This window comes from Pleurodeles waltl, chromosome 3_1 (assembly GCF_031143425.1).
Source record: "Pleurodeles waltl isolate 20211129_DDA chromosome 3_1, aPleWal1.hap1.20221129, whole genome shotgun sequence".
In the NCBI taxonomy this organism is placed as follows: Eukaryota; Metazoa; Chordata; class Amphibia; order Caudata; family Salamandridae; genus Pleurodeles; species Pleurodeles waltl.
In genome coordinates this window covers 1,350,520,422-1,350,533,330 of record NC_090440.1, presented here as the reverse complement: position 1 = coordinate 1,350,533,330, position 12,909 = coordinate 1,350,520,422, and positions in this window count along the sequence as shown.

The following is a 12,909-nucleotide window of genomic DNA, read 5'->3' as shown; positions in this document are numbered from 1 at the left end:
GCAAAGACAGGAGTCATGCCCCCTTGCCCAATGGCCATGCCCAGGGGACTACTGTCCCCTGGGCATGGTCATTGGGCACAGTGGCATGGAGGGGGGCCCAAATTAGGCCCCCCTATGCCACTTTAAAAAATCTTTAAAAATACTTAACTCAACTTACCTGTACTCACCTGGGATGGGTCCCCCCATCCATGGGTGTCCTCCAGGGGTGGGCGAGGGTGGCAGGGGGTGTCCCTGGGGACAGGGAAGGGCACCTCTGGACTCCTTCCATGGTCAGAGACCATGGAAATGAGCCCACAGGTCCATTAACGCCTACCCTGACCCAGGCGTTAAAAAACGGCGCACATCAGGCTGTGTGCCGTTTGGCCCGCCTTCTCCTGTGCGTCAAAATGACGCAGGAGTATAAATAAGGTGCACAGGTCTTAAAATCATTTTTTTGGGTGGGAACGCCTACCTTCCATGTCATGAACGCAAGGCAGTTTTCTGCATCCAAAAAATGACTCACACGGAGGAATTTTGACATCCGTGGGCTCGGGCGTCAAAGTTTAAATATGGTGCACGGTTTGCACCGAATGTGCGTCAACATTTTTGACGACCATTCGGCGCAAACAGAGTATAAATATGCCCCTTAGTGTCTTCCTTCTACCAGTGATAGCCTCACCTTCCTCTCACCTTTCATACCTCTCCCCAGTCTCTCTCTCTCATCACACTGCCTGCAAAGTCTCGAACTCATCTCTCTACCACCGGCTTCAAAGTCAGTCTAGTTCCTGTCACTCCGGCTGGGCAGCATTTCCTCCCCTGTCATACAAGTTGCAAAGCCTGTCTCTCTCGCCAAGTTTCATACGCTGCAGTACCTGCCTCTCTCCTGTAGCAGTGATTAGGGCAGGGAAAGTCTCTTCCCTGACATACCAACTGCAGATCCAGTACCTCCCTTGTCACACTGTTGCACAGCTTGTCTCTCCCAGTACCACCGGCTGCAGTGCCTGTCTCTCCCTCTACCACTGGCTGAAGTGCATGTCTCTCCCTGTACCACTAAATGTAGGGCATGTCTCTTCCTGTGCCACTGCCGTAGAGCATGTCTCATCTGCACCAGTGGACGCATAGTCTGTCTCTCTCAGGAGCACCGGCTGCAGAGCTCTTCTCTCCTTGTATCACCGACTGCAGTGCATGTCTCTCCCTGTACCATTGCCACAGAGCATGTCTCTCCCTATACAATTGCCGTAGAGAATGTCTCATCTGTACCAGTGGACGCATGGTCTGTCTCTCTCAGTAGCACCGGCTGCAGAGCTCGTCTCTCCTTGTATCACCGGCTGCAGTGCATGTCTCTCCGTGTCCCATCGGCTGCAGGGCTTGTCTCTCCTTGTATCACCGGCTGCAGTGCATGTCTCCCCCCTGTACCACTGGCTGCAGTGCATGCCTCCCCCTGTACCACTGGCGACAGTGCATGTCTCTCCCTGTACCACTAGATGCAGTGCATGTCTCCTGTACCACCTGCTGCAGTGCATGTCTCCCCGTGTACCACCGGATGCAGTGCATGTCTCTCCCAGTACCACCGGCTGCAGTGCACCTCTCCCTGTACCACTGGTTACAGTGCATGTCTCTCCCTGTACCCACTGGCTGCAGTGCATGTCTCTGCCTGTACCCACTGGCTGCAGTGCATATCTCTGCCTGTACCCACTGGCTGCAGTACATGTCTCTCCCTGTACTACTAGATGCAGTGCATGTCTCTCCCTGTACCATTGCCGTAGATCATGTCTCATCTGTACTAGTGGACTTATAGCCTGACTCTCTCAGTAGCACCGGCTGCACTGCATGTCTCTCCGTGTCCCACCGGCAGCCGTGCATGTCTGTCCGTGCACCACCGGCTGCAGAGCTTGTCTCTCCGTGTACCACCGGCTGCAGTGGATGTCTGTCCCTGTACCACTAGCGGCAGAGCATGTCTCACCTGTACCAGTGGATGCAAAGTCTGTCTTTCTCAGTAGCACCGGCCGCAGAGAATGTCTCTCAGCTGTCACACCACCAGCCGGCGTGGTATCCCATTAATTTTCCCTTGTCGCGTATTTATTTGTCTTAACGTTCACTGTGTCGCGTTGTCTGGCTGTGTCTTTATTCTGTTTTTCTCCAACTATCTACATATGTTTCTCGATGTGTTTCTCTGTCTCTCCCGCTTTTTATCGGCTCTCTTTTTCCCCCACCTCGAAAGGTCTGCTGTTTTCTCTCCTGCTCCTTCTCTCCCGCTGTCTCAGTATCGCATTGTTTCCAATTAAATAAATGCAGTTTAAATCCGAATTAGAGAGGCTGTTTTCTTAAATTACTACATGACTTATGACCAAAGCGCTAACAGGAGACCGGTGAATAAATCATTTCCGTTTTCAATTCCTCGCTTCTTCTCTCCCTCTTCTCCCTCTTTTTCTGTGTCTGTCTGCCCTCCCAGACCGCCGTCACCCCCCACCCCCCGCGCCACCCTTCACTTTCCCTAACTTGATCTTTCGCGCTCTTTTCTCTTGTCCCCTTTCCATGGCTCCTTCTCCCTCACTTCTTCTCTCGCAAATATTTTGAACATTTAAGGTAATGTTTGGGTTTGTTGTGACGCGCTGGCTTTCACTGGGGGACGTGATTCATCCTTGCAAATAAACTTGTATCAAAAGGAGAACTCCGACAGTAGTGCTATGGAGGAGAGAGCTGTGCACCAGGAGTAGAGTGTAATACCCCGAGGAACTGCACTACACCAGGAGACACGGTCTGGTGAACTATGGAAGAGCTCTGATGCACCAGGACCAGCCAGTAGTGCACTGGAGGAGAGCTCTGCACCACCAGCAGAGTGTCGTGTCATGTGGTATTGGGGGGTGGAGGGGTGGTCTGCACCAGGAGACACGGTCTGGTGAACTATGGAAGACCACTATTGCACCAGGACCAGCTAGCAGTGATCAGGGGGAGAGCTCTGTGCTACCAGCAGAGTGTGGTGTCATGTGGTATTGGGGGGGTGAAGGGTGGTCTGCACCAGGAGACATGGCCTGGTGAACTATGGAAAAGCTCTGCTGCACCAGGGCCAACCAGTAGTGCTCTGGAGGAGAGGTCTGTGCCACCAGCAGTGTAGTGTCATGTGATATAGGGGGGGAAGGGGTCTGCACCAGGAGCCACGGTCTAGTGAACTATGGAAGACCTCTATTGCACCAGGACCAGCCATTAGTGCTCTGGAGGGAGCTTTGCACCACTAGCAGAGTGTCATGTCATGTGGTATTGGGGGGTGGAGGGGTGGTCTGCAACAGGAGACACGGTCTGGTGAACTAAGGAAGAGCTCTGCTGCACCAGAACTAGCCAGTAGTGCTCTGGAGTAGAGCTCTGCACCACCAGCAGAGTGTAGTGTCCTGTGGTATTGGGAGGGGGTGGCAGCACCAGTAGACACGGTCTGGTGAAGTATGGAAGACCTCTGCTGCACCAGGACCAGCCAGTAGTGCTCTGGAGTAGAGCTCTGTGCTAAATGCAGAGTGTAGTGTCATGTGGTATTGGGAGGGGGTGGCTGCACCAGTAGACACGGTCTAGTGAACTATGGAAGACCTCTGCTGCACCAGGACCAGCCAGTGGTGCTCGGGATAGAGCTCTGCACCACTGGCAGAGTGTAGTGTCATGGGGGTAGCTCGGCACCAGGAAACACGGTCTAGTGAACTATGGAAGAGCTCTGCTGCACCAGGACCAGCCAGTAGTGCTCTGGGTAGAGCTCTGCACCACCCACAGAGTGTAGTGTTATGGGGTATTGGGGTTGGGGGGCTATGGGTGGGGGAGGGTCTGCACCAGGAGGCACGGTCTAGTGAACTATGGAAGACTTCGATTGCACCAGGACCAGTCAGTAGTGCTCTGGATAGAGCTCTGCGCCACCAGCAGAGTGTAGTACTCTAATGGAGTATTGCATACAAAAGAAAAAGTAATGCTTGAAAAGCAAGAAGTGGGAGCAATGATGGCAACCAGTCACATAAACTTTAGAGAAGCAATTGTCCATAGGAAGGAACAGCAGAAGATGGACAAGCAGCGAAACAAATAAGAAGCAGGCCATTGAGAGTGAGAAGGAAAGTCAACCAATGGCAAGCAATGGGCGGGCTCAAAGCCTCTCTATGTTCTTGAAAAGGCACAATTTGCCTCACAACAGACAAAGCGTGCACTGTGTAATAGGTGTGAACAAAAAAGGGCAGAAAACGAAGATTGTGGTGCCACAATGCCCATAAAAGCGAGACACTACTGTTTGTCACATGAAAGCCCAGGACCGAAAACAGTGTCCTTCGAGACACGGCACCATGGCCATCGAGCAAAGGGGAGTGCTAGCACACCAGATCAGTGACGTAACAAAAGCCCCTGCAGCCCCCGCAGTGCGGGGGACCGAGCTCCAGGGGGGCCCTCAGCACAGTACACGGTGGCAGGCCCCTGACTGGGTCCTGGGGGCAGGGGTCTCCCTCAGGGTACTTTGTAGGGGCACTCTCTCAAGTTTCGTTTCCGCCACTGCTTCATGCCCGCCACAATTTGTGATGAGTTTGCGGAAATATCCAGAAGCTGGAACCACAACCCACAGTAGAACAATAGTTTTAAAACTATCTAATGGGTGGATCTTTAAACCTTGAGTAGGGCACCCTTTCAGAGCGCGATTGATAACATGCAGTCAGAACATACTCCTGAAGGTTTCCGCCTAAGTTTGGAACACTTTTCAGACTTTCACTTACACTTTACGAAGGATTCCAGAAGTACTCTAGCTAAGCTGCAACAGTAGCTGGTTCCCAGGACCTTTACTGGAAAATGTTTGTGAAATCCAGTGTATGGCAATACAAAGGGATTTCCACACACTTAAACGAATGTAGTGTATTTTTACACACCGAAAAATGTTTTGAATGATTTCAATTGCAATTTGTAACTTTTTACCTCGACAGGGAAAATATTTTCCCATTCAGAGAAATCATTCCCTTTTGTACAGACACATTTTGGGATGTTCCTTCCATTCATATTCTCGAATCTGATTTATGTCTGCTCTTGACAGAAGTAAACTTCAAACGCCATCTAAAGGGATTTGGTTCAGCTCTTGACAAAATCAGATCTTCCAGCATTTTCAGAGTGGGATGGGCCTTAAAAAAGTTTAGAAGGTTTACAAACAAGTATGTCTGTGAATAATTCCATCTTCACAGAACATTGGAACATCGACCGCCCTCGACCCCCACCGGTACTGGCAGAATATTCACTCACACAAAAAAAGTACTTATGGGGGCATTTTATAACAAGTGGCTAAAACCACATTTTGTGAGTAGCAAATGTGTGTGGTTCTTCTCTTACAACAATGCCCAGCTGCACTTGAATATTGAACAAATGGCTCTGATTTGGACCACAGACCAATCCTCACTGGTTCAGACCTTCATTTCATCATTCCTTTTCCATTTTCTCTTTCTCTACCATTAAATTGGCTGTCAGTGTCACCACTTCACTATAGCGCTTAGGAGCACCAGACTTATGGTATGAGAGGCTACAAAAAACAGTTAATTCTATTACTTACCCTGCAGTGCCTCTGAGATCACACTTAAAACAGCAAACAGAATGTGAGTCCTCTAATGGTCCGAAGAACAGAGGCAAAATGGCACCAACTTGAAGCAAACAAACTTGTAAAATAGCATTCACAGTGTCCCAAGGGCAAACTGGGCTCCAGAGGAATCCAATGTGTCCAAAGAAGGAAGATCTAAAAAATCAGCCCAGAAATATTAGTAAGCACATAGCTACATCTAATAAAAGTGCATAATACTACATTTATTTAAATGATATAAATGTGCTCAAACCCAAATAAGGCCACAGAGATTTTAAGACAAACTAATGAAAAAACACCTTATAGACCCTGGAATAAATACGAAAGCTAAAAAACAATAATCACACTCATACTGCTTCACTCATACCAATAGGAAAGAGGGAAAAGGGTGCACGGTTGATGGCCAGGAGATGAGAGGGGACTCGCAAGTCTGCGACGTGTTATGTTGGCTAGGAACTGCTTTCCCAACAGCACACTCCACTCACACAACCATCGCGCAGAGGCACAGTAGAATTGTTTAAAGCATACAACACCCACAGGCGAACAACACAGCTCTGAAGTTGTAGGACTTCAAACAAGGCTGTCCCAAAAACACCAACACTCCGGGCTGGGCGAGATAAAACACCTAACCACGTAGAACGAATGACAAATATCTACAACTACGGCACACTAGTGAATCTCCCCAAAATCCCTGGCAAGTTCGACCACGTTGAACACATCTCACTGAATGATTACGCACCATCATTAAAAACATTAAACAGACCAATCCTCTTTTACTTAACTCTGTGACGCCGGACCACCATGACTCCAGTCAATGAGAAACACCAGTCCTGTGAATCCAGAACACAAAAGTGCTATAAAGCCCAAGAACTGACAAAGATGCACTGTACCAACACTGCAGCGGTGAGGCAGGCCTGATGTGGAAGGGGATATTGCTCCATATGCTAGCTGCACAGAAGCAACAATGGGCCAGATGTATAAAAGCATTTTGCATTCGCATACGGCGCGAATGCTCGTTTGCGGATGCAAAATGCAATTTCAGAATGTATGAAATACATTCTGAACGCAATTTTAAGGAATCGTTAAAATAGCAATTCCTTAAAATTGCGACCCTGTTTAGAGGGTTGCAAATTGCGACTCTCTAAATAAGAAATCGCAAATAAGGACATAGCACATGTATGAAGCCATTCCTAAATGCGATTTTGGCATTTAAGAATCACTAATTACCACCAAGTTGAACTTGGTGGTAACCATGTGCAAAATAAAAAAATACATTTAAAATGCATTTTTAAATTGTACATGTAAAGCACACATGCCCTTTTGGCATGTGTTCACCTTACATGTTCCCCCAAAAACTTTTGGGGTGCAGCAGAGGGGGCTTTAGTCTCCCAGCATCCTGGGGTTTTGCAATTCCAAAATTAAATCGTAATTTTGGAAATGCAAAAAAATCGCAGATATGGGCCATAGCTGCGAATGGGGCCGGTATCACAATTTGCCAATCGTTAATAGCATTTGCGATTTTTAAGAAATCGCTATTACTGATTCGCAAATGTGATACATGGCACTTTGCGAGTCGGAAATAGCGATTTCTTAAAAATCGCTATTTCCGAATCGCAAAGGACCGTGATGATACATCTGGCCCAATATCCCCAAGCTCTCTTTTTCACAGTTCTCCATCTCCAGATCCAATCAGGTGACGACCTGGCTTCTTGTGATGTTTTCGCCACCGAGACGTTGAATACTTGCGACAGATGTTCCTACTGTGAAGCTGCTCTTTGCTGTTTTACGTGTGATGCAGCTGGTCCTCAAAATGCTGGTTTCTTTCAATGAACTCCAGCAGTGCACTAAATAAACAAACTGCCAGAAATGCCTCCTTACTGATTAAGAACTGCCTAGAGATAGCTTTAGCTGTTTTCCATACTTCACTTAACATAAAATAGCAATCAAACTGCATTAATACATACATCCAAAAAGGAATTGGGCCAGCCTAATTTATTATTGATGCATTCAACAGTCGTTTCCATTTTGCCCTCTATGGCTATTGGCTCCCTTTCACTGTGACACACTGGCATTATTCACATTGCACATGTGCCACATTAAGTAGTGCGTGTCAGTGTCGGTGCTTATGGGTGAATCCTCTACTTGGCCAGTGCATTTGTCCTTCCATTCTTTATTCTTATTTATGTTCTTAGTATTTTCTGTGTTTTTACTATGTCTTCAAGTTACCTTAATTCAAGGCTAACATAATCTTTTATGTGTGTCAATAATAATGTTTTCCTGTGAGGTGCAATAAAACTAAAATAGATGCTACAACTGTTGTAAAGACATCTGCCTCATAGGAAGCGCATGTACTGTTCTATTAAAATTAAGTGATAGCTAATTTGTGTTTTTGATCTTAAATTGTTATTGCTTGCAAGCATATGGCTGTCACTTTTATGAAGCAGCTTGTTTTAATTTTTTTTTCAGCGTCTTCTTTTTTCTTTTGTGGCATACGTTTGCTATAAAAAAAAAAACTATCACGTCGGCTTCCAGAGGGCAGACGTAAAGGCTTTCAAAATGCTTGGTTGTTTTGAGGGAATAAGCTCAGAAGAAAGAATTAAAACGCTAATCCATTATTCAATCAATAGTGGTATTTATTCTCAGTATTCAGCTTCTCACAATGTCTACAGCCTCTAGCATCAGAGATTAAGACATCCGACCACAACTGCATTAGTTTATTAGAGACGATTAGAAATTTTATGGCAAGACCGGAGGCTCCTTTTATGCGTTTCTTTTCTTACTTTAATAAATAGCAGCAGTCAAGAAATATACTACAGTTCCCAGAAGGCAAAGTAACAATAGCCAATGGGAATAAAAACGTAGTCAGAACAGAGTACACCAATCAGCTGTAAACAAGGGTATTGTGACATCACTTGACTGCGAACAGCCCTCTTTTCTTGCTGCTCGCAGTCAAGTTAAGTAGCCTTTATCCTTCATTCTCTAAAAAATTATATATTTCTAATAGTTATGTCATATATTTTTAGTAATGTGTTTTAATGTTTGACTTGGTTGTGTTTCTGCTGTTTTAGCTCATTGGGTTCATTGTCATGCTTATGTTACTAGACGGCATGTCGCCGCATTTCTGTCAGCGCTCTGCGCGCTCCTTTTAACGAATTTTTCTCTGTGCGCGCCACTCGCGCGCTTTGTTTACCTTTCGGAATCCTTCAGGCGGCAGTTCGCTTCACCGCGCTTGAGGAATTCCAGCTATTTTCATTACGCTCGACACTCTCCTTCGCTCGTTGAGTCAAGCGCTTGCTCTAAACACTGAAGAAAAGCTTTGTCCTGTGTTTCCTCTATTTTCTCCTGCCGCTCGAAAACCCGAGGCTGTGGTCATTCCTGCTCTTGCCTTCTCTCTTGACTGACAGGTTTGACGACGCCCACAGGCGGGGTTTGCTAGCTTCTTTCCCTTCCTGGTTCTGTTAACCCCTCACTCCCCAGCCTTTCCTATTTCAATAATGGATTCTGACAACTCCCATTCAAATGAGATTGAGGACATTAGACAAGAATTATCTGCTTTTATAAAAACCTCTGTACAACAGGCTGTTTCATCCTCTATGCAAAATATTTCCAAGAACCTAAAACTTTCCTTTTCAGATATGATATCTAGGTCCATTTCGGCCCAGACTGCTGGGGAATGCAGTCAGCGCCTTTCCCCTTCAAAAAATCCCAAAAAATCAAATAAATTGGCGCAAAAGAAAGGTGAGACTCTCTCACATGTGGCAGAGGACGCGGCTCCTCAAAAGGCTCCCTCCAAGGAGTATAAACATTTGGACATTGGGAAACCAACTTTAAAAACTGGTTTAAAACACAAACTCAAGCAAAAGAATGTTATTGCTTCCTTGATAATATCGTCCATACCAGACACCGATGACGATCTCTCTGACTTGGACTCTGATTCCAACGTGTCTTCTAATGGTGATGTTGTTTCTCCTTCTCCTCCTCCCTCCAAAAAAGCTAAACCCTCTTCCCTTCAAACCTCTAAAATTTTAGACCCTGAGGGTTTCCCAATGTTTGACCTTTCCAATATAATTCACCACAATTCTACTGAATGGGTTCCCGCAGATCATGTCGCACAATATGTCTCAACTAAAATCAATTGTCCCTTAGATAAACAAACCAGAGCTAAACTAAAATCAGAATTTCCACGCCCCTCCCTTTCCCGTAATCTCTCAGTTACTCCCTCTATTGACCAATCCCTTTTGACTTTTTTCATAAAATTAGGCAAGGACCCACGCAAAGGGGTCGACAAGGCGTGGTCCTCTTGCCAGGACAAACTGCTTGATATTTTGGGTCCGCTAACTCGCATCTTTGACATTGCGGAAGCAGCTAGAATTGACTTCTCTTTTATAGACCCTGATGAGCTTACCCTGTGGGTTCAACGGGCTTTTTGCCTTTTAGGCAATGCTAACTCTTCCCTTACACACGAGAGACGCAAGAGTTTACTTCTGAAGCTCGACCCTAAACTGATCAACCTGGCGTCTATCCAGCCTAACACTCACACCGACGGTGCTCTATTTGGAGAGTCTTTTATCAAAGACTTAAGCAAAAATGTGGCGACTTTCACATCACTTGGCAAAGCGCAACAATCAATGAAAAAGATGTTTGCCCAGCGGGTTTTTGCAAGGGCTGGCAGAGGAAGGAACCGCTTTGCCGGCCGTCCATACTACTATCAAGGTTCCAGAGGATACCACAACGCGTCATACCAAGAGTATAGGCCGCAATTTTACCCCCAAAGAGCAAGTGGGTTCCGCTCCAGGCGCTTCAGGAACACAATGTCCTCTTCTCAACCAAGTAAGTCTTATAGCTTCTTCTATACCTGTGGGAGGCCGTCTCCGTTTTTTCCTTCCAAAATGGTCAGAGCTCACGGCAGATCCTTGGGTCCTTTACACGGTTCAAGGCTATTCCATAGAACTTTACGCAACTCCTGTTCAGACTCTGTTACCCTCCCTTCCTCGTTTTTCCTCAGACATGGCATCTCTCATTACATCAGAAGTACAATCCCTGTTACAAAAACAAGCCATTGCTCCTACCATTCCCGATCCAACAGGTTTTACCAGCTCAATTTTCCTGGTCCTAAAGAAAAACAAGAAAATGCGACCTGTGATAAACCTCAAAGGTTTCAACCATTTTGTAGTCTATCACCATTTCAAGATGGAAACTATCCTCCATCTCAGAGATTCTCTTCTTCAACAGGATTGGATGGTTCGATTGGATCTTCAGGATGCATATCTAGTAGTTCCAATCCACCCTCATTTCAGGAAATTCCTCCAATTCCAATGGTCAGACCAATATTATCATTTTACCTCTCTACCCTTCGGTCTTTCTTCCGCCCCGTGGTGCTTCACCAAACTCATGAAACCAGTGGTAGCTTTTCTCCGAGCTCAAGGCATCAGATTGATTATATACCTCGACGATATCCTATTAATGAACCAGTCTCCACAATCCTTACTGTCTCATCTATCCCTCACATGCTCACTCCTTTCAGATTTAGGTTTTATCATAAACAAAGAAAAATCTATACTAAACCCTTCACAAATTATAGAATTTTTAGGCTTCCAAATAAACTCAATTTCTGCCACTCTTTTGCTTCCCTCCGCAAAAATCAAGACCATAAAGTCGGAGATCCTTCAAGTCCTACGCAGTTCTCAGATCTCTCTCAGAACGTTAGCGCGAATTGTGGGCCTCCTTTCCTCCTCAATTCAAGCCATTTTTCCGGGCCCTCTTCACTACAGAGCACTTCAAAGGTTAAAAATTCGCCACTTAATGAACGGACTCTCATACGCAGATATCATTCCTTTAGACGTCGATTCTCGCACAGAACTTCAATGGTGGCTAGACCATTTAGAAGCCTGGAACGGAAGGACTATCTTTGCATCAGCCCCAGATCTAGTATTAGAATCAGATGCAAGCCGAACCGGCTGGGGGGGCCGGTGTGGACCAATCTCGACTGGAGGCACATGGTCATCAGAGGAGTCCAAAATGCATATCAATTGTTTAGAGATGCTTGCCGGTTCCTTTGCGATCAAAATCCTTGCAAAAAAACAGGGTTCGCTGTGCCGTTCTTCTCAGAATGGACAACATCTCTGCTCTCTGTTATATAAATCACCTCGGCGGCACAAGATCCAAACCTCTGGCGGAACTAGCCAAGGGTTTTTGGGAATTTTGCCTTTCAAACCACATTTCGGTTCATGCAGAGTGCCTTCCCGGCTCTCAGAATTAGGTGGCAGATTGGCATTCTCGTCATCTCCGAGATGCATGCAATTGGAAACTCCACACTTCAATTTTCCAGATCATTTACAACAAATGGGGTCCCCTACAAATCGATCTTTTTGCATCTCCCCTCAATGCTCAACTTCCCCGATTCTACAGCTGGCGTCCGGATCCATTAGCCTTGGCATCAGATGCCTTTTTACAGGACTGGTCCCTTGCCCTCAATTACGCCTTTCCCCCTTTCCTTATGATCAGCAGGTTGCTGGCCCACATCAGGCGTCAACAAGCCTCTTTAATTCTCATAGCTCCCTTTTGGGAATCACAAACGTGGTTCCCGGCTCTTCTAGAACTTTCTATAGATTTCCCGATTTTAATTCCTTCCTTCCACGAACTGCTTCTAGACCCGCTAGGTCAATCTCATCCTCTCATCCTGGACAATTTACTAACTCTCTCGGCATGGAAACTCTCGGGCAACCTCAATCTCTCCCGTGCATTTCGACAGAAGCTTCCCAATACATCTCACGATCCTGGGCCCTAGGCACAAAAAAGGCTTACACGTCAGCCTGGTCTATTTGGCACAGCTGGTGTTTGGGAAAACACATTGATCCCTTTTCAGCAGATTTGATTTATATTATCAAGTTTTTAGCGGCTGAAGCCAGCAAAGGCAAAGCTTTCCGTACAATTAACCTATATCGTTCTGCTTTATCTGCCAATCATATTCCAGTCGATGGGAGACCCGTGGGAGAACATCCTCTGATTTGCCGCTTATTAAAGGGAGTAAAGTTTTCTAATCCTCCTTTACCTAAATACAGTCAATTATGGGATGTTAACATTGTTTTAAAATTCATCCTGTCATGGCCTGATAATCTCATGCTTTCGCTCAAAATGTTATCTGCAAAGTTGACTATGTTATTGTGTCTGGTTTCTATTAAACGTGTCTCAGATGTTAAAGCTCTTGATATTTCTAATCGACAATTTACACCTACAGGGGTTTTGTTTACTGTGGTTCGCCGCACAAAAACCAATTTATCCTCAGTATTTTATCCATATTTTCCTGATCATCCGAAATTATGTGTTGGACAATGTTTAAAAGCGTACGAATTAAAAACTGC